The following is a 21651-nucleotide window of genomic DNA, read 5'->3' on the forward strand; positions in this document are numbered from 1 at the left end:
AAACTTCGCCTATGAACTACGATGCGTAAATGCGAACTATGATGCGTAAATTCGCACTGGCGTAGTTTCTGCTCATCCCTGATTAGGATTCCGATTCCGAAAAACGAAGGAAGAAACTCAGCATGCAGTAACGATTAAAAATCGGAATCAGATGTAAAAACCGATTAAAAATCGGAATCGCATGCAGTGTGCAAGAGGCCTAACACAGATTAGATTTATAACTAGATATGCTGCCATCTACTGTTCAGATCAGGATGCAGACAAGCAAAGAGATGTGCAGAGCTCCACTAGATGTTAGACTTAGCGGTAGGTCTTCCCCGAGAGGACCCGTCACCGCCGTGGGGAAGTCTAGTAGGGAATAATTTGTGCACCTATTCTTTATACTGAAGCTAACGCCCTCCTTTGCTGTACCTGTTTTGAATGCAAGTTGTGTATTTTAGTCCACATTGTGGAGCTCTGCACATCTATTGCAGGTAGTCAGTTCAGGTGCAGCCTGTTTGGAAGCGCTGCCAATGTCTCCTGCTGTACAAAACTCATGTAAGTATACTTATGGCTAGCTGCATCCATGTGCATCAATTTGCATTCAAATTATAGATTAGGACTAGTACATGATTTGCATCTGATTTGCATTCAAGGCGTGTATTTAGCCCTGTGGGGCTCTGCATGCCTCTGTTGGTCTACAATTCAGTTGCAGCCTATGAGCACTGTCATTTGTTTGATGTCTGTTTAAAGAAATATATCGCCATCTAGTGTCAAAGGAACACATTGAAATTAAGAATACTGTACTGTACACTGAAGAAAATTCTTGTTCCTAAAGCAAACCTGAAGCCTAATTAAAATAAACAAAAACAGATACTTCCCTAAGGAAGGGGGAGGCTCTGGCTCCTTCGGGTTCCCTCGTTCCACCACTGTCTCCCCCATTCAAATCTCTTGCTGTGGGAGGCTTCGGCAGTCTCCAGGAGATGGGCGGCTCTGGAAGATGGGTGGGTCTGGAAGATGGGCGGCTCTGGAAGATGGGTGGGTCTGGAAGATGGGTGGGTCTGGAAGATGGGTGGGTCTGGAAGATGGGCGGGTCTGGAAGATGGGCGGCTCTGGAAGATGGGCGGCTCTGGAAGAAGGGTAGGTCTGGAAGATGGGCGGCTCTGGAAGATGGGCGGCTCTGGAAGATGGGCGGGTCTTTACTGCGTATGCATGGGTGTCTGGAAGTGTGTGTCTGTGCATTTTAGTTAATGTGTATATGTACGTGTAGATGTGTGCATATTTGGAAGTTTGTCTGCATGTGTTTGCATTTGTGTGTGCTCTTGCTGTTGCACAGCGTGGCTGTGACTGTGTATATATGTGTGTATTTATGTGCATATGTATGTGTGTTACACATACATACAAACACATAACCACCCTTTGTGTGTGCAGCAGCCCACCTCCCATTCCATGTGCAGCCCCCTCTTCCATGTGTAATATCCATGTACAGCAACCCCTCCGATCCCATGTGCAACCTCCATGTACAGCAGCCCCCCTCTCATTCCATGTGCTGCCACCTCTTCCATATGTAACATACATGTAAAGCAGCCCCCTCCCATTCCATGTACAATGTCCTCTTCCATGTGTGACATCCATGTACAGCAGCCCCTCCCATTACGTGTTGCCTCCTCATCCATGTACAGCAGCCCCCCACCCATTCCATGGGCAGCCCCCTCTTCCACGTGTACTATCCATGTACAGCAGCTTCCTCTTCTAACTAACATCTATATACAGCAGTTCTTCTTCCGTGTGTAACATCCACGTGCAGTAGCCTCCTCCCATTCCATGTGCAGCCACCTCTTCCATGTGTAACATCTATGTACAGCAGCCCCCCTCCCATTCCATGTGCAGCCCCCTCTTCCATGTGTAGCATCCATGTACGGCAGCCCCCCTCCCATTCCATGTGCAGCCCCCTCTTACTTGTACAACAGACCCCCTCCCATTCCACGTGCAGCCCCCTCTTCCATGTGTAACATCCATGTGCAGTAGCCCCTCCCATTCCACTTGCAGCCCCCTCTTACATGTGTAACATCCATGTACGCCAGCTCCCCTCCCATTCCACGTGCAGCCCCCTCTTCCATGTGTAACATCCATGTGCAGTAGCCCCCTCTTACATGTGTAACATCCATGTACGGCAGCTCCCCTCCCATTCCACGTGCAGCCCCAACTTCCATGTGTAACATCCATGTACAGCAGCCCCTCCCATTCCATGTGCAGCAGCCCCTCCCATTCCATGTGCAGCCCCCTCTTCCATGTGTAACATCCACGTACAGCAGCCCCTCCCATTCCACGTGCAGCCCCCTCTTCCGTGTGTAACATCCATGTACGGCAGCTCCCCTCCCATTCCACGTGCAGCCCCCTCTTCCGTGTGTAACATCCATGTGCAGTAGCCCCCTCTCATTCCATGTGCAGCCCCCACTTTCATGTATAGCTCTCTTGAGCAGCAACTCGCCTGTTCTATATGTTGCTCTCCAATATCCAGCAGCCCCTCTCTTTTTCCAACTACATTCTTGGGCAACAGCTACCCTGGGCCATGGCCTATGTCGCCTAAGCAAAAATCTGGGGCTGTTCCCAGTTGTGATGTCAAGCTAAGTACACTAGTTGCAGAAACGATCATCGCCCAAAGCAATCATTATCGGGCACTTTTACCACCTCCATGTAGTGTGAGCGCTTACCTACACAATCCACTCATAGTTATCATTAAATTGGCCAATCTAAATTGAAGGTGTGTACCAGACTTAAAGGACACCCGAGGTGAAAATAAACTAATATAATAAACAATTGTATCTATCCTCCTTCTCCTAAAAATGACTTTTTAAGATATTCCACAGTTTTATTTTATATTTAAATCTACTTTTTAAGTTTTCACTGTTTTATTGTTTTTGCTCAATGACACATTCATTGAAGTATGCCAGATCTAAAATCTATGAACTATTGGGTCAATTTTATGTGTTTCCTGCTCTCGGAAGGCATTTTCTGCTAGGATAGTGTTTTATAGTTGTAATTTCTTCTCAGTGAGGGTCACGCTGTCGTCTGACCCAGTCCTGACTCAGATGGGAACTGCCACCTACATACCTGATATGTAACTCTTTCAGGCAGAGAAAGAAAAAAAGGAACACAGCCTAGTTATTTGTGTGCTAAGCACTGTACATACCCATGTCTATCTCGTCATGTCACCTCGGGTATCCTTTAAAGAGACACTGAAGCGAAAAAAAAATTATGATATAATGAATTGGTTGTGTAGTACGGATAATTACTAGAACATTAGTAGCAAAGAAAATATTTTCATATTTTTATTTTCAGTTATATAGTTGTTTTTTATAACATTGCATCATTCTCTAATATTTGCAGTTTACACACTACTCAGCATTCTAAATGATTTTGCAGAGCAGGCCAGTGAACTTTTGAACTGTCCTCTGGAGAGAACAATAAAATACAATGACTGACTCTTGACATAATTAGCTTCAGAAGACAGAGCTCTCTGTGACTTTGAAAGCTGTGGAGCTCAATGACTCTTTTGCGTAGATAACAACTGGAGTTTCTTAACTGTTTCTGTACTGGAAACAATATTAGGCTTATGTCTCTGCTCCTAATGTTTTATTTCTTAGCTGTACTACACATACAAATCATTATATCATAATTTTTATTTCGCTTCAGTGTCTCTTTAACTGCAGGATCTCTTGAAAAACAATAACATTTCATTAGAGGCTTGTTGATTTCAGCTGTCGGCACGGATAGCTGTGAGGTCTCTTTTCTGTGACATCTTTTCTCTGCATGTACTCTGTGGGGACACTAGAGAGGGTACATGCTGAAGAATCATCTTGTGAACTTCCGATAATGGCCACAGGGCTGCGCTATGTGGCTATTTTGCATAAGATATACCTGTTTCTGAATGGCGTTGTGTGATAGCTCAGTGCTGAATCTGCGCAGGTAGAGCATTTCTCGCTCATGTCAGTCCAGCGTGTTTATATTCACAGCCCTGACAAAGTGTACAGAGCACACCTGCTGGGAAGCAGAGTACAGAACGCAGCCTCTCCTCACTCTCGATTCTACCAGTCGGCTGGAGGTGCGTTGGCGTCCGCCCGTTTAATGCGCGCAATCCGCTCCTGAAAGGTTGCCATGACTTCTGGCACAGTGTGGAGCTGCCTCTCGCTGGTCCTTTCCCTGTTTAAGGTTCTGATTCTCCGCATGGGAATTAGAAACGGGGGGCAGAGAGGAAAAGCTTGTTTCCAGCGACTTAACCCGTTAGTGCCTGGGCCAGCCGCACACGCATCGGCCCTCGCACGATCCTCACAGGTCAAATATTCATCGACTTCTGCTGCTTCCCTGGATTTCTACCATCATGGAATAGGAGCTACGGGCAGGGCCGAGGCAGAGGCCCCAGCCTCAGGGCGCAGTGTAGTAGGGGGCACAGGGCGAGGCAGAGGTGAGAGAGGCCCCAGCCTCAGGGCGCAGTGTAGTAGGGGGCACAGGGCGAGGCAGAGGTGAGAGAGGCTCCAGCCTCAGGGCGCAGTGTAGGAGGGGGCACAGGGCGGGGCAGAGGTGAGAGAGGCTCCAGCCTCAGGGCGCAGTGTAGGAGGGGGCACAGGGCGGGGCAGAGGTGAGAGAGGCTCCAGCCTCAGGGCGCAGTGTAGGAGGGGGTGCAGGGCGAGGCAGAGGCGAGAGAGGCTCCAGCCTCAGGGCGCAGTGTAGTAGGGGGCACAGGGCGAGGCAGAGGCAAGATAGGCTCCAGCCTCAGGGCGCAGTGTAGGAGGGGGTCGCACAACTCACTCAACTATTATTCCCCTATTGTGTTTGAAGCAAAGTAAAATAAGAAAAGGTGATACATGGCAGTGACTGCAAACCAGGTAACTAGAGATTAAGGTGTTGGGGGCCCTGGGGCACCTCTTAGTCTAACAATTTGTGTGTGACAGCTGGGATGGAAGGGACAGAGGGGCGCACTTTGGTGTCTCAGCCTTGGGTGGCGGAAGACCTTGTTCCAGCTCTGGCTATGGGGTACTTATGGGGAGAATCATATTTACCGATCTTTCCACAACCTGGTCTTATAGCTCATAACGCTGTTTGGGATGAAAGACCAGGCCCTTTTTTTGGGGATCAATGTCTAATGTCCCTCTTTTCTTGGCCTGGTGTACAGATTATTACAAGAAAAAAAAAATGATTACCATTGCTAAATTCTCTGTCCAGTATCTTAAAGGCCCTTCCACAGTGGAGTGGTACGGTGCAGCAAAACTGCCGCGCTACTACAGCTGGAGATGGCCCGAACTGTTCGCTGGCGAGCTGTACTCTGCGAATTTCCATTTGGCGTGTTTGATTTGCCCCCTATACGTTATGATGGAGCTAAACTTTGACCCCTTACCTCACAGTCAGCACTAGACACATGGCAGCCAATCAGCTAGCACCCCCTCCTGGGCCCCTCACCCCCCTATTAAAACAACGACAACCCCGGAAGAAGCTGCTATTGCGGCGAATTGCGACGGCTCTGCACACTTGCGCCGTCTCCGGTCCTCTCCTGGTAAGCTTCTCTCCTACCCACTCTGGCACTCGGTCACCTCTTTCCCTCTTGGATCGTACCTTGCCTGATCACTCATTACTTGGCGGTCTTCACCTCCAGTTACACTGCTTCTCTTTCCTCTATCACACTCCTCCTGGTCACAGGGATTTTTCACTCCATTCTTTTCTAAAGCACCAGTCGGCACTTGCTCACACTGTTGTACTCGTGTATGGTTCCGTGCAGGGCTTTATATACACCCCTTGGAGTTTTTATACAGGTGTCCTGTTCTCTTCCTTCACTTTGTCATTGTGATGCTCTCCAGGGTTTAGATGGTGTGTTAGTATGGAAATTTGTTTAATCACGTTCATCAATGGGCCTTACATTACAGTGCAATTGTTTTTAATCTTTATACGATTACAATAAAGGATTTCTACATTGTTAATACGGTGGTGGTGCGATTTTCTTAGGGCCAGCAGGCTCTGAGTGAGGGGGGAGGAGCCCTCCACAAATCCCATCTAGCCTGCACTGCTGCACTATCTGGAGAACTGCCATTAAGCACTTCTTAATCTGTAGCAGTTTAGGGATGGATTTGCACTTTTCTTAACTGTAGTGAAGCTCTAGAAATCCACGCTAAACTGCCGCTATTACGTAGGATTTGAGAAGTTTCTTACTATCCCGCAGAACAGTTCCTCTGCTGGCTAGAACAGCTTTAGAAGAAAAAACTGTTGGTGATGCTTTGATAAATGTGGCCCACTGTTCCACAATATAAGCAGCGTTTTGCATCCATTGGTGTGCGATTTCCTTTGTTTTGTGCATTGCATAAAAGCGCCATTTCCTGTTGCAGAAGCGGTGATAGCCCTACAGGGGTGTCGTGGGGGGGCAGGCAAAAGCGCAAGAGTAATGTTTCCAATTGACTTTGCCCTGCATTTGGCTGAAATCTTGTCAAATATCAAACAGTGTGCAGAGTGGCAGATCGGCGGTGAAAAGATTAATATCTGGAACATGTTGAATATTTTACCTGATCTATAACTAAAGGTCCTTAAGGCAGCCATACAGTGGTCGATTGCCACCGAAACAACCAGCAGATAGATCCCTCTGTGATCGAATCTGATCAAAGAGGGATCTATTGGCTGCCTGCACTGCAAACAGATTTTGAATCGATTTCACTATGAAACCGATTCACAATCTGTGGAGCTGCCGCCGCCCCCTGCATGCATTACCTGATCCGGCCGGCGCGAGTCCCCCGCTGTCCCCACGGTCTCTTCTCCGCGCTGGGCTCCAGCTTCACTTTACTTCCGGTTGGGGAAGTTTAAACAGTAGAGGGCGCTCTATTTAAACTTCCCCTGACAGGAAGTAAGTGAAGCCAGCAGGAGCCCAGCGCGGAGAAGGGACAGCGGGGACACGTGCCGGCGGGACAGGTAATGTAGTGCCGCTAGCGACGGTCGTCAGACATTCGAACGCTGCTATCGACGTACTCCTGACCCGCCGGCGATTGAGCGAAATTTTTCGCGCGGACAGATCGATCGATTTCGGACGGAAAACGGTCGATCGGTCAGCGTTTGCGCATCAATTTCACAGCAGATTCTATCACAGTGATCGAATCTGCTGTCTATCGGCGGGAAATCGAGTAAGTGTATGGGCCCCTTTACACAAATTAAAGGACAGATAGAGGTCAGTGCACACATCAGAAAACATTTCCCAACAAAACAAGTAGTTTTGGGCGCCGTTCACATTGCACACGTTGCCGTCCGTGTTTCGGCAACGCGCGCGGAAGGCAGAATCGCGCTACATCAGAAGTGCACAGAGCTCACTGTCTGATGTTCACACTGCATGCGTTCCGGACCAGTGCGGTCAGCGAATGCTTGCTGCAGACATTTTTTTCCGGATAAACGCGGCTGACTAATTCACTACAGTCAATGGGTATCAGCCATGAAATGCATACAAACAGAAATGGCGTGCGTTCGTATGCGTTGCGTTCAGACCGCACGGCTACCTGCGTTTGGTAATATGAATGCGGCCTAAGTGACATTGGGGTCGATACAGGACAGCAACGCAAGCTAAATTCAGGGAGGCACGTCACATGCGGTCATGCAGTGTAGCTTGCCTTGCTGAGTTACGCACGCTACTGACATAGCAACGCACGCTCCTTTACATGCCGGCCGCTGCTGTGAAGTATCACGACCGCGAACTAAGTTGCCCCATAAAGATACATTATTTGGGTTTTTGCATTGTAGCAAAAAGCAGGTGTTTTACCCCGAGTGTGACCCCTGGCTAAGTAAATCAGGGCCATTGCAAGCGCTTCAGCTTTCCTGCCAGCAGGGGGCAGCGCAGCGCTTCATAAACCATCCCTGTGGCAGGCTGCTCGGACCCCATCTCTGCAATAACAATGCCGCTGACTTCACAAATTCTTCTGACTTGTGGGAAAACAGAGGAGACCAAAAATAGGAAGAATGCGCCGTCTCAGGGGATGCGGACTATGAGCGATCTCCTGCTTACACGCAGAGTTTTCCTGTGTGAAACACTGCCAGGGCCTGGGATGGGCTCAGTTCTCTCAGACATGTGCTGTGCCCCTGGCGGGTACTCTTGGCCCCCGACTGTATCGGGACTGCGGAGATTGATAATGACACTAATGCAGGATGAGCTACTAAAGAAGAGAGGTATCACCAGGACTGGATCTACATCACAGGAGCCTATAGGCACAGAAAACGGAAAAAATGCTCTTTTATTTCCAAATAAAATATTGTCGCCATACATTGTGATAGGGACATAATTTAAACGGTGAAATAACTGGGACAAATGGGCAAATACAATACGTGGGTTTTAATTATGGAAGCATGTATTATTTTAAAACTATAATGGCCGAAAACTGAGAAATAATGAATTTTTTCAGTTTTTTCTTATTCTTACTGTTCAAATACATTTACAGTAAGGTAGCTCTTAGCAAAATGTACCACCCAAAGAAAGCCTAATTGGTGGCGGAAAAAACAAGATATAGATCAGTTCATTGTGATAAGTAGTGATAAAGTTATAGGCTAATGAATGGGAGGTGAACATTGTTCGGATGCATAAAGTGAAAACGACTGAGAGCTTAAGTGGTTAAAGGGAAGGTTCAGGGGAAGGAAGGTTCGCCTGCGCAGTACAGCCCGGCGGAAGTCCGATGACGTCGTCGCGCCCGCGTGGGACGCAGAAGTGCCGGGCCTTGGAGCGCAGAAGAGCCCGACCTGGCAGCCAGCCTGGCCAGGTCGTGTCGGCCACCGGAGACCCCTCGGAGCCTGCGGAGCGGCGGTGAGGGCACCTCCTGCCTGCCACGGGCTGGAGGAAGCCCCAGGTAAGTGGATATTGATTTTTATTTTTTTACCTCCCTCCCTGAACCTTCCCTTTAAAGAGAAGCCGTAACCAAGAATTGAACTTCATCCCAATCAGTAGCTGATACCCCCTTTCCTATGAAAAATATTTTCCTTTTCACAAACGGATCATCAGGGGGCGCTGTATGGCTGATATGGTGGTGAAACCCCTCCCACAGGAAACGGTGAGGACCATAATCCTGGCAGTTTCCTGTCTGTGAACCTTGTTGCATTGTGGGAAATTGCTGTTTACAGCAACTGCCAAAAAAGCAAGCAGCAGCTACTTCCAGTGACATCACCTGCCAGCAGTAAAAATGTCACCATGTGATAAATGTCAGAATGTAAATCAGGGAGAGGAAAGCTTTTACAATGGGCAAACACTGACTGAATCATTTATACATAATTATTGTAAAAGTAAAGAACTTTTTTATTACATTATTTTCACATGAAGCATGTCAATTACCGCCATACCTCTTTGTCCCCCTGTGGAGTGTGAAAAATGTTGTTCCCCGCCGAAAGCTGCAAAATGCTTCCAGAAGAACACTGTGGGACACTCGTATGAGCCGGGCCTTAGTCAGTGACCCCCCCCTTCAGGGTGGACCGGTTTCCAATCCCTCAGGCTACACTGCATGGCTGAAACTGTACAGATGTTTTGCTAGCTTGCAGGCTAGAGATGTGTTGTGTTGCTATGGGGAGGGGGTACAAAGTGGTGTGGGAGTGATGTCACATAGTGGGCGTGGTGACGGGGGAGAACAATGCTCTTGGCTGATTTGAACCGCCAGGCTAATTGCTGGGCAAGGAGTCAGAGGGCATCAGGGGCTACTGAATACGCTGGATCAGGGGTGGGCAAACTTTTTGACATGCTGGCCACAATGGGTTCTTAAAGGGTAATTGAAGTAAGAGGTATATGGAGGCTGCCATATTTATTTCCTTTTAATCAATACCAGTTGCCTGGCAGCCCTGATGGTCTATTTCTCTGCAGTAGTATCTGAATAACACCAGAAACAAGCACGCAGCTAGTCTTGTCAGATCTGACTTTAAAGTCTGAAACACCTGATCTGCTGCATGCTTGTTCAGGGGCTATGGCTAATAGTATTAGAGGCAGAGGACCAGCAGGGCTGCCAGGAAACTGGTATTGATTAAAAGGAAATAAATATGGCAGCCTCCGTATACCTCTTACTTCATTTCCCCTTTAAATTTGACAGACAGGGCGGACCAAGAGCAGATGGACGGAGTGTTTGTGTGAGCCAATATAAAATAAATGTAAACGTCATAACATAAAAGGTTTTGGTCTGTAAAAGTTAGCGAAAGCCCTCAATAAAGGTAGCAGATGCCCCCCCCCCTCCCCCCCAGTATTAGAGGCCAAATGTGCCCCCAGTCTTACAAAGGCTCCCAGTGTAGGTAGTATGCATTAGCACTCCATACAGGCAGCAGTTATGCCCCCAGTATATCCCTTACAACCCCACCTATAGGTAGAAGGTGCTCCCCCTTCCCTTTGTTGAAAGCCAAATGTTCCCCCAGTTTTTATAGGCCAGTTTAGTTAGACGAGCTCCCCAACCCGGCGCATATCCAAAGCCCTGAAATGTGTTCCAGTCCTACAAAAAGTATAGAACATTTTGAGAAGATGTGGGTTAATGTCTAACTGTTGGCATTCACAATATAACTCCATGACAGGTTCCCTCTCATCCTGATTCCATCCACCAGAAAATGGTGGATTATATGGTATATCTGCATTTGAAATAATGGTGTATTTTTTTCTGCATCATGTTCATGCCTCCCAACTTTTTAAGGATAAGAAAGAAGCACATTTTAAGACAGCTGGGGGAGACTGGCTGCAGTACATGACATGGCAGCGCCAGTTAGTTGCCTTACCCCTAAATTGGCCCTAGACTACGATACTACACGATACACACATAGACATGTGACTATGGTAGGATTAGATTGTGAGCTCCTCTGAGGACAGTCAGTGACAAGACTATGCACTCTGTAATGTGCTGCAGAAGATATCAGTGCTATATAAATACATAATAATAATATGGTAGGACGTTAGGCTATGACTATGGTAGGATTAGACTGTGAGCACCTCTGAGGACAGTCAGTGACATGACTATGTACTCAGTAATGTGCTGCAGAAGATGTCAGTGCTATATAAATACATAATAATTATATGGTAGGACATTAGACTATGACTATGGTAGGATTAGAGCCCGCGGGCCATTTGCGGCCCTCGATACAATATTTTGTGGCCCGCGCCGGCAAAAGCTTCCTTATAGTTCGCTTCAGTGCTCCCAAGTAATCCGCCGCATCCCCGCCGCTAAATGAGGGCTGCAGAGCCCCCAAATCGCCCAGGGGGCAATCCGCCAGCATTTCCTGGAAGGGGCAGAGCTTTCAGCTTCAGCTTTGCCCCTCCTGACATCAACTGCCGCACGGATCGCCGCCTCTCCCCGCCCCTCTCTGTGAAGGATGAGTGAGAGGGACGGGCAGAGGCGGCGATGCACCGCGATTGACGTCAGGAGGGGCGGAGCTGAAGCTGAATGCTCTGCCCCTTCCAGGAAATGCCGGCGGATTGCCCCTTGGGCGATTTGGGGGCTCTGCAGCCCTCGTTTTGCGGCGGGGACACGGCGGATTACTTGTAATGGGAGCACTGAAACGAACTATAAGGTAAAATAGGCAAAATAGTTCGCTTCAATGTGAATTTGATTTTGAAATAAAAATCAATGCAAGGGATTAGGGTGGGGGGGGGGGCATGGGGGGCATGTTCTGCTGATTGTGAAATCCCTTATGCGGCCTAGCCTCATCCTGACTTTGCCTCCTGCGGCCCCCAGGTAAATTGAGTTTGAGACCCCTGGATTAGAGTGTGAGCTCTTCTGAGGACAGCCAGTGACATGACTATGTACTCTGTAATGTGCTGCAGAAGATGTCAGTGCTATATAAATACATAATAATAATATGGTAGGACATTAGACTATGACTATGGTAGGATTAGATTGTGAGCTCCTCTAAAGACAGTCAGTGACATGACTATGTACTCTGTAAAGTGCAGCAGAAGACGTCAGTGCTATATAAATACATAATAATAATAATATGGTAGTGTAACGATAGGTGTCAGCAACCAGAGAGAGAATCTGATTCTTGGCGATCTGCAGTATCCCCAAGAATACAGATATACCTTATTATTGGGGATCTGTAGTATCGCCAATAATCAAATATGTCTAACCTCTAGACACCTGAGTGTGTAAGTGTTTTGGTGCAACAGTAACCTTTGGACCACCGGGGTAGCAGGTGGTCCAATAAGTAGAGAAGACTCTACTGCAGTCAAGGACACCTGGAGAGGGAGTACCTGACTGATAAGGAGCAGTGTCCCCTCTGAAGAGTAGGGGACCCCTGCGGAAAGGCTGGACACCCTGCGGAGGATGACAGCCAGAAGGTCAGACAGGCCTGGTCGGCAACAGAGTATCAGATATGCAAAGTACCAAATCAGAGATCAGAAGAATAGTCAGGAAAGCTACAGGTCATAACAGATATCAGAACAAGGCCTAGTCTGAGGTGTGAGGTCCGTAATCTCAACACCCTGGAACTATGCTAGAGAATAACACAGATGATATACCGTATTCCTAGTCTGGGGTGTGAGGGCCGTGATCTCAACACCCTGGAACTATGCTAGAGAATAACACAGATGGTATACAGTATTCCTAGTCTAGGGTATGAGGGCCGTGATCTCAACACCCTGGAACTATGCTAGAGAATAACACAGATGATATACAGTATTCCTAGTCTGGGGTGTGAGGGCCGTGATCTCAACACCCTGGAACTATGCTAGAGAATAACACAGATGATATACAGTATTCCTAGTCTGGGGTGTGAGGGCCGTGATCTCAACACCCTGGAACTATGCTAGAGAATAACACAAATGATATACAGTAACTGGCTAAGTGTGGATTCCCAGGTCCTCCTGGTTCCACCACACTGGAAGATCTGACTAAGGTCTGAGTGCTAACACTTAGGGCCCTTTTCCACTAGCAATCGCTAGCGTTCACGCTGAACGCTAGCGATTGCTGAATCGCAATTACCGGCGATTCCCCGACGTTCGCGGCCGCGATTTTGCTATGCTATGCACTGCATAGCAAAATCGCGGCAAATATCGCTCCGCCGCGCGTTCGCGTTCCTGGCAAAAACGAAACAGCTGTCAGGCACCCCCTCACCCCCACTGTGAACCCCGTTGTCTGTTCCACCGTGGATTAAAGGTACCATTTTTCTGCTTCAACAGTGCCTCCATTTTTCTGTTCCTATCATGCTAATGTATGTTCTTGAGAGCACGTCCTAGCTACTGGTACAGGATCCGGTGTACTCATTGCCTCTGGTTCATCTGGTGCCAGTCTTTCGTCTTCCCCATTTTGTACAAAAACGAATCGCGGTAGTGGAAATGACCTACCGCGATTCCTATGTTAAAAAGCAAACCGTAGCGATTGTAAAATCGCTAGCGGTTTGCATTTTTGCGATTTAGCCAGCGCAAACGCGCTGGTGGAAAAGGGCCCATAAGCATTCGCAACGCTAGACAACCAGCAACTGAACAGCAGGGGATATATATATTAAAGCACCCCACAGCACCGCCCAGCTCCCATCAACCAATCAATAGTCGAGCAGAAATCACCTCCCGATCGTCCCGATCAGCTGATCTTCCTCCTATTGGTATAAAGAGCCTGTCTAGCGGCGCGCGCGTAGCTCTCCATCTGTGTGCACTACTAGGTCCAGCTAACCCAGACGCAAGTTGTTGCGGGGAACCCGCCGCACTGGACGCGGAATCCGCCGCTTTCCCGCCAGCACATGCGGCGGCCCCCACGCCACTCTGCCCATGGGCACCACCAGCTCCAGACAAACCAGACGCATGCTGACGCGGACAAACCGCCGCATCAGACGCGGAATCAGCCGCCTTACTGTTAGAACATGCGGTGGCTTTTCCGCTGTTTATCACAGGTAGGACATTAGACTATGGTAGGATTAGATTGCGAGCTCCTCTGAGGACAGTTAGTGACATGACTATGTACTCTGTAATGTGCTGCAGGAGGGGTCAGTGCTATATAAATACATAATAATAATATGGTAGGACATTAGAGTATGACTATGGTAGGATTACAGTGTGAGCTCCTCTGAGGACAGTCAGTGACATGACTATGTACTCTGTAAAGTGCTGCAGGAGGGGTCAGTGCTATATAAATACATAGTAATAATATGGTAGGACATTAGACTATGACTATGGTAGGATTAGATTGTGAGCTCCTCTGAGGACAGTCAGTGACATGACTATGTACTCTGTAATGTGCTGCAGAAGATGTCAGTGCTATATAAATACATAATAATAATATGGTAGGACATTAGACTATGACTATGGTAGGATTAGAGTGTAAGCTCCTCTGAGGACAGTCAGTGACATGGCTATGTACTCTGTAATGTGCTGCAGAAGATGTCAGTGCTATATAAATACACAATAATAATATGGTAGGACATTAGACTATGACTATGGTAGGATTAGACTGTGAGCTCCTCTGGGGACAGTCAGTGACATGACTATGTACTCTGTAATGTGCTGCAGGAGAGGTCAGTGCTATATAAATACATAGTAATAATATGGTAGGACATTAGACTATGACTATGGTAGGATTAGATTGTGAGCTCCTCTGAGGACAGTCAGTGACATGACTATGTACTCTGTAATGTGCTGCAGAAGATGTCAGTGCTATATAAATACATAATAATAATATGGTAGGACATTAGACTATGACTATGGTAGGATTAGAGTGTAAGCTCCTCTGAGGACAGTCAGTGACATGACTATGTACTCTGTAATGTGCTGCAGGAGAGGTCAGTGCTATATAAATACATAGTAATAATATGGTAGGACATTAGACTATGACTATGGTAGGATTAGATTGTGAGCTCCTCTGAGGATAGTCAGTGACATGGCTATGTACTCTGTAATGTGCTGCAGAAGATGTCAGTGCTATATAAATGCATAATAATAATATGGTAGGACATTAGACTATGACTATGGTAGGATTACAGTGTGAGCTCCTCTGAGGACAGTCAGTGACATGACTATGTACTCTGTAATGTGCTGCAGGAGAGGTCAGTGCTATATAAATACATAGTAATAATATGGTAGGACATTAGACTATGACTATGGTAGGATTAGAGTGTGAGCTCCTCTGAGGACAGTTAGTGACATGACTATGTACTCTGTAATGTGCTGCAGGAGATGTCAGCGCTATATAAATACATAATAACAATATGGTAGGACATTAGACTATGACTATGGTAGGATTAGATTGTGAGCTTCTCTGAGGACAGTTAGTGACATGACTATGTACTCTGTAATGTGCTGCAGGAGATGTCAGTACTATATAAATAAATAATAATAATATGGTAGGACATTACACTATGACTATGGTAGGATTAGAGTGTGAGCTCCTCTGAGGACAGTCAGTGACATGACTATGGACTCTGTAATGTGCTGCAGGAGATGTCAGTGCTATATAAATACATAATAACAATATGATAGGACATTACGCTATGACTATGGTAGGATTAGAGTCTGAGCTCCTCTGAGGACAGTCAGTGATATGACTATGTACTCTGTAATGTGCTGCAGAAGATGTCAGTGCTATATACATACAGAATAATAATATGGTAGGACATTACACTATGACTATGGTAGGATTAGATTGTGAGCTCCTCTGAGGACAGTCAGTGACATGACTATGTACTTTGTACAGTGCTGCAGAAGATGTCAGTGCTATATAAATACATAATAATAATATGGTAGGACATTAGACTATGACTATGGTAGGATTAGAGTGTGAGCTCCTCTGAGGACAGTCAGTGACATGACTATGTACTTTGTACAGTGCTGCAGAAGATGTCAGTGCTATATAAATACATAATAATAATATGGTAGGACATTAGACTATGACTATGGTAGGATTAGAGTGTGAGCTCCTCTGAGGACAGTCAGTGACATGACTATGTACTTTGTACAGTGCTGCAGAAGATGTCAGTGCTATATAAATACATAATAATAATATGGTAGGACATTAGACTATGACTATGGTAGGGATTAGATTGTAAGCCCCTCTGAGGGACAGTTATTTGACAAGACAATATATACTCTGTACAGCGCTGCAGAAGATGTTGGCGCTATATAAATACTAAATAATGATAATAACAGTCAGTTTCCTCTATCAATTACATTACCTGCTGTGAAAAAAAAAAAAAACAGAAAAAGAAAACTGAAAGACAAGTAAGTCCCATGCCAAAAGTAAAAAAAAACAATAGTATATATATATATATATATATATATATATATATATATATTTATGATATACGTATATTATAACTGTATACCCCTATAGAGTGCTTGGAATGCCATGAAAAGCATGAGGGGGGGGGGGGAGGGGGAAATGTCATTTCTATCCACGTTAGATTTCATTGCTGAGTTAGTTGGCGATATGTGAAATACAGTTGCCCGTGCTTATAACTAAAAAAAAAAACTTTTTCAAAGAAAAAAATATAACAACCTCCTCTGAGCCGGGCATAGTGGAGAGATCCCCTTCCAGGGTTCTGTGCAGAGAACTCTGATTATTATTATTGACTTTATAAGTAAATAATAATAGGTGTATAATAATACCTGGAAGGTGTGAGGCTGCCCGGTGCTGCCCCTCCCCCCTCACCAGCGGCCCCCCTCACCCAACGCTCTGTAATACGACCTGGCACCAATCCACCTGGCTCATTGTGTGTGAGAGGAGCCCAGACAAAGGAGCTTATTTACTGGAGCCATCTGACTAATTCCTGCTCACCTCACTCAGCTCCCGAGATTCCAACTCCCCCCCCCCTCGCTCACAGGACGGCTGCAAAACAGCGAGTAATCCCCCAACGCAATCGCCCTATCAGCGCCTGCAACCGCCCTACACTGCAAGGGGACCTGAACTCTGGCACAGGACAGAAGGGAAACAGAAATGCACCCTGTGTGTGTTTACAGAGTTTACCCTGTCTAATCCACCGTCATCTGTGACTAATCACAAGTGTAATTTGATCTCCCCTGTGTCACATGACTGACAAGCTCATTTGAAAGCACAGGATGTTAACAATATGTCTGCTTCCATGAATCAGGAAGTAGAAACTGTGCAGATTTATGTTAGGATTTGTATCAGCTGTAACAAAGAAAGGTTTTTTTTGTTTAAAGGAGAACTGTAGTGAGAGGTATATGGAGGCTGCCATATTGATTTCCTTTTAAGCTATACCAGTTGCCTGGCAGCCCTGCTGATCTATTTGGCTGCAGTAGTGTGAATCACACCAGAAACAAGCATGCAGCTAATCTTGTCAGATCTTACAAAAATGTCAAACACCAGATCTGCTGCATGCTTGTTCAGGGTCTATGGCTAAAAGTATTGGAGGCAGAGGATCTGCAGGATAGCCAGGTAACTGGTATTGCTTAAAAGGAAATCAATATGGTAGCCCCCATATACCTTTCACTACAGTTCTCCTTTAATAAAAGCGGGATTGTCACCATAAAAATCAAATTTCAACAGCAACTGGTCTGAGTGTATTAAGTGATAAAGATGCTAATCCTGCCTTCAAAACTTTTTCTGCTGTTATGGTTTGGAGTTATCACATACATTAGGAGCACTGGCCCTTTAGTAGTCAGTAGGGCCGCACGATTTTAGGTAAAAATTAAAATTGCGATTTTTATCTCAGTAATTGCGATTTCGATTTTTTTCGAGATTTTTTTTTTTTTGCTACACTGCATTACATTACATAAACCCCCCTCCCCCTCCCAGCTACAGTAACTAACCACAAGTTATATTACATGATATCTCACCAGCCTGGGTGGCAGTAGCTGGGTGCTGTCTGGGGGTCCAGGCTGGTCCAAATGTTCCCAATGAGGTGCGCAGTGGGGCGGCAGCAGCAGCGTGATCCATTGCGGCTCCAAGCGGCAATAGCTGCGGTAATGATCCGCAATGTGGCCCTCTGATCATACCCGGTTACCAGCATTAGCCCAGCAGCAGCGCGATCCCCAGCCGGTGGTTCTAAGTGGGATAGGAGTAACCGCTGTAATTATCCTCCCCGCTGGCCCTTTCATCTCCTTCTTTGATCATGGGAGGCATCAGCGCGATCCCGCCAGACACATGCATCTCAGCTTCTATAGCGGCAGTCCTCAGGGGCTTCCGTACTTCCTAGTTCACTTGTGTCACGCCATGACCCGCAGCATGCGCTAACAGGCGGTAGGCGGAGCTGTACGCAGCTTCTTCTGCCCAATCAGCAGCAATTTTATGCATGACAGCTGTGGATCCGCCCCCAAGCCTCCCTCCACATTCAGAATTTAATGCATTCGGGTGGGCAGAGCTGTACGGGCAGGTAAAACCGCGATTCACAAAAAACTGACTATCAGAAGATCATCTTCTAATGAATCACGGTTTCAATTAAAAACCGAGAAACCGTGCACCCCTAGCAGTCAGTGCCATTTAGTTGCATGCTGGGGGTTCTTATTATCTATAATATATTCCTCTTCTTCCCTTTATTTCCCTGCCTAGCTGCTTATCTGAAACACGATCCCCTGCTCACTTGTGTTTACAAGCAAGGTGACTCAGCGATTGGAGGAGAAAAGTAAAAAAGTAAAGGACAGAAATGACATCAGGATTTAGCCTAAACTGTGGGCAAAAGACATGGCCCCCACCAGGAACAGAATTCTCATCATTTACTATATAACATTCACTGAAATCAAAATGTGGACAGTACAATACATGTGTAATGTAAGTAGATCAAGTATTTATCTACTTATATATGTGTTTTTATCCCTGGCATAGTATGGCTAATCCTACTGCTTTAAAGGTTATTATGCTGTTGAGTACCTTTTAGAGCAGAGAGGAAGTTCTGAGTTCAGGTCTGCTTTCAGCAAAGAAGGTGCAGTAGCAACTAAAGCCAACCTTGAGCTGTGGCCCCCAGCAACCAATCAACATGTCTGTTTGTTTTTAAAAGTTAAACACTTATTGGCTGCGCTGGTAATCAGGGCTGTGGAGTTGGTACAAAAATCATTTGACTCCAACTCCGACTCCTCAGTTTATGAAATCACCGACTCCAGGTACCCAAAAATATTTTGACTCCACAGCCCTGCTGGTAATTTCTCCGATTTTGCGCTTGTTTTTTTGGCGCCCACTTTAACCAACTTAGATGAGGAGGAATGAAGACACGAAGCAGGTTATTTTGGTGCCCGGCGCTGAAGCTGGGAGTCGTCATAGCAGCAGTGTTATTCTGCAAGGGTGATCGGCAGACCCCAAATTACACCTCCCTCTGAGCTGCTACAAATCGGAGGGGTAATAGTATTTGGTGCCGCGGGGGTATTAAGCAGCAGCAGGGAGAGCTGTCATTTGGCTCACCAGAGGCGCCATAATACGCATAATATGCATCAGACAGGCTAAACTCACTAAATACACACAGGGTGCAAGGGTTTCCTTCATTCCAGTGCAAGAGTTCAGGTCCACTTTAAAGAGACACTGAAGTGTCTTTTTTTTTTACCATATTTTATTATTCAGCCAGCTTCAGCAGTAAATTCCAATTGGATTTGCTGCATTCTTGCGGCAAAACGAGTTATTTATGCCTAAGAAATAGCCCAGCAAAGTTCCTGGGCTCGCAGACCTTGCTTCCTGGAAGAGGCAAAGCTGTGCACAGTAGCTCTGCCTCCTCTCCAGTCAATCTCCACCTCTCACCGCCCCTCTTAGTCTTCTTTCACTGAGAGGGGCGGGGAGAGATGGAGATAGGCGGAGATTGACTGGATAAGAGGCAGAGCTACTGCGCACAGCTCTGCCTCCCCGGGCAGCAAAATCTGCGACTTGTAAAGTCGTGGAACTTTGCTGTGCTATTTCAGGGGCATAAATAGCTCGTTCTGCCGCGGGAATGCGGCAAATCCGCTTGAAATTTACTGCTGAAGCTGGCTGAATAATAAAATAAGGTAAAAAAAAAGACACTTCAGTGTCTCTTTAAAATCAGAAGGCGATCTACTCGTTATTTTATCACTTATCTGGGTAGAGCATGATAAATGGGAGAATCAAACGATCAATAAACAGAGCAGTATCCCAGCTAAAGTCTGTAATGATGAATTCATCTTATATGATTTCTGTCCGCAGCAGTCAGCGTTCGGCCGCCTTGCCAGCCTGCACAGCCCCTCTGCTATATTCAGAAAGAGGAACCATCTTGTGGTTTGGCATCAGGCTCTGAAGAGGGTGCGGCTGATGCACAACACATTCATTTTCCTCTTGTCCGCAGGAAATAGACAAGCAGCCCCCACAGTTCAGAGCGCTCTGAATTACAGGGATATCTGAGATGAGTAACAGCTCCTCACTGTGTGATTAAAGGACTCCCGAGGTCAACTCTTATCATCTATTTTTACTCACCTGGGGCTTGTTCCAGCCGCTAGCAGCAGTCTCAGTCCCTTGCCGCGCAGTAGTTGTGCGCAGTCGCAATACGCGCCACATGACCTGGACACGCGGGCACTCGCAGGCGCAGAAGAGCGAATCCCGCTGGCAGATCGGGATCATTATGGGCGGCCAGCAGGGACAACGTGGAGGACCGGGGCTGCAGCAAGGGACTGAGATGGCTGCTCGGGGCTGGAAGAAGCCCCAGGTGACTAAATGTAGATAGAGTTTGCCTCAGGAGTCCTTTAAAGCCCAACTGAGCCTAGCACACAAATAACTAGGCTGTGTTCCTTTTTTTCTTAAAAAAGTTAAAACATCAAGTTTACAAAATTAAACATCAGGGGCCTGATTCACAAAGCGGTGATAACTCAGTTATCACGCCTAAAAGACTTTAGGCGTGATAAACTTTGCACTGCCTAGTTGTTGCACTGTTTTGTGCTCTTTATCGCGCGCAAAGTCCCGCGTGCAGAGTTTTGCGCACGCAATTGCGCAACTACGTGCGCAGCGCCCATAGGGTTTAATGGGCGCATCGCACGCACTGCAAAGTATTGCGCGCGGGAATTTCGCACGAGTTTCATTTTATCACGCCTAAACTGAGTTTAGGCGTGATAAAGGGCTTTTCACAGGCGTGCAAACACTTTGCACCGCTTTGTGAATCAGGCCCCAGGTATGCAAGTGACAGTTTCTGCCCAGGTCAGAAACAGGTCAGACTATAGCATAACCCTCACTGATAAGTAATTACAGCCATAAAACACTTTCCTGTCAGTAAATGGCTTCTGAGAGCAGGAAAGAGATAAAAAGGGTCAATAATTCATAGATTTGAGCCCTGGCATACTTCAGTGAAGGTGTCATTGAGCAGAGACAATGAAACAGTAAAAACTTAAAAACTAGATTTAAATATAAAAATAAAACTGTAGGATATCTAAAAAAAACATTTTTAGGAGAAGGAGGATAGATACAATTGTTTATTTCTTTAGTTTATTTTCACCTCGGATGTCCTTGAAGGTCCTCCATGGCTGAAGAACTCTAGAGGAAAGTGGTGAATTTAAGTGATCTACGAAAATTGGACTGGATTTGTTAAAAGCTCCAGTTCAGCTTCCCATTTTTAATAGTAAATTTGCATTCATTTGTATGTTTTGTGCACAGCACATCTGTACTTTTGCCACTGCATAGGAGGGACACATGGCTGCATTGACTGAGCAAGAAACAGGTGACTAACGGCTCTGCGAATGGGATTGCTGTTCAGATTTGAGTTTTCCCAAATACAAGAATGATGATTTACAAACAATTGCTCTAACCATCTATATATGCAGGAAATTCAGAGGGCAATCACATA

The 21651-nt window shown here is 46.4% G+C and overlaps 1 protein-coding gene across 6 annotated transcripts in view; it reads right to left on the reverse strand.

The window, feature by feature from the left end:
- Window positions 1-21651, reverse strand: part of LOC137538661 (b(0,+)-type amino acid transporter 1-like) — a 154743-nt gene that overhangs the window by 90130 nt on the left and 42962 nt on the right. Inside the window, exon 1 of one of the 6 annotated variants that reach the window (XM_068260940.1) lies at window positions 8006-8030. The exons of 4 other annotated variants lie outside the window; for them this stretch is intronic. The gene's annotated coding sequence lies outside the window, so the exon portion shown is untranslated. Of the gene's footprint in view, window positions 1-8005; window positions 8031-21651 lie in introns of those variants that run through there. One more of the 6 variants, XM_068260946.1, reaches the window with a different exon arrangement.

This window comes from Hyperolius riggenbachi, chromosome 11 (genome assembly GCF_040937935.1).
Source record: "Hyperolius riggenbachi isolate aHypRig1 chromosome 11, aHypRig1.pri, whole genome shotgun sequence".
In the NCBI taxonomy this organism is placed as follows: domain Eukaryota; kingdom Metazoa; phylum Chordata; class Amphibia; order Anura; family Hyperoliidae; genus Hyperolius; species Hyperolius riggenbachi.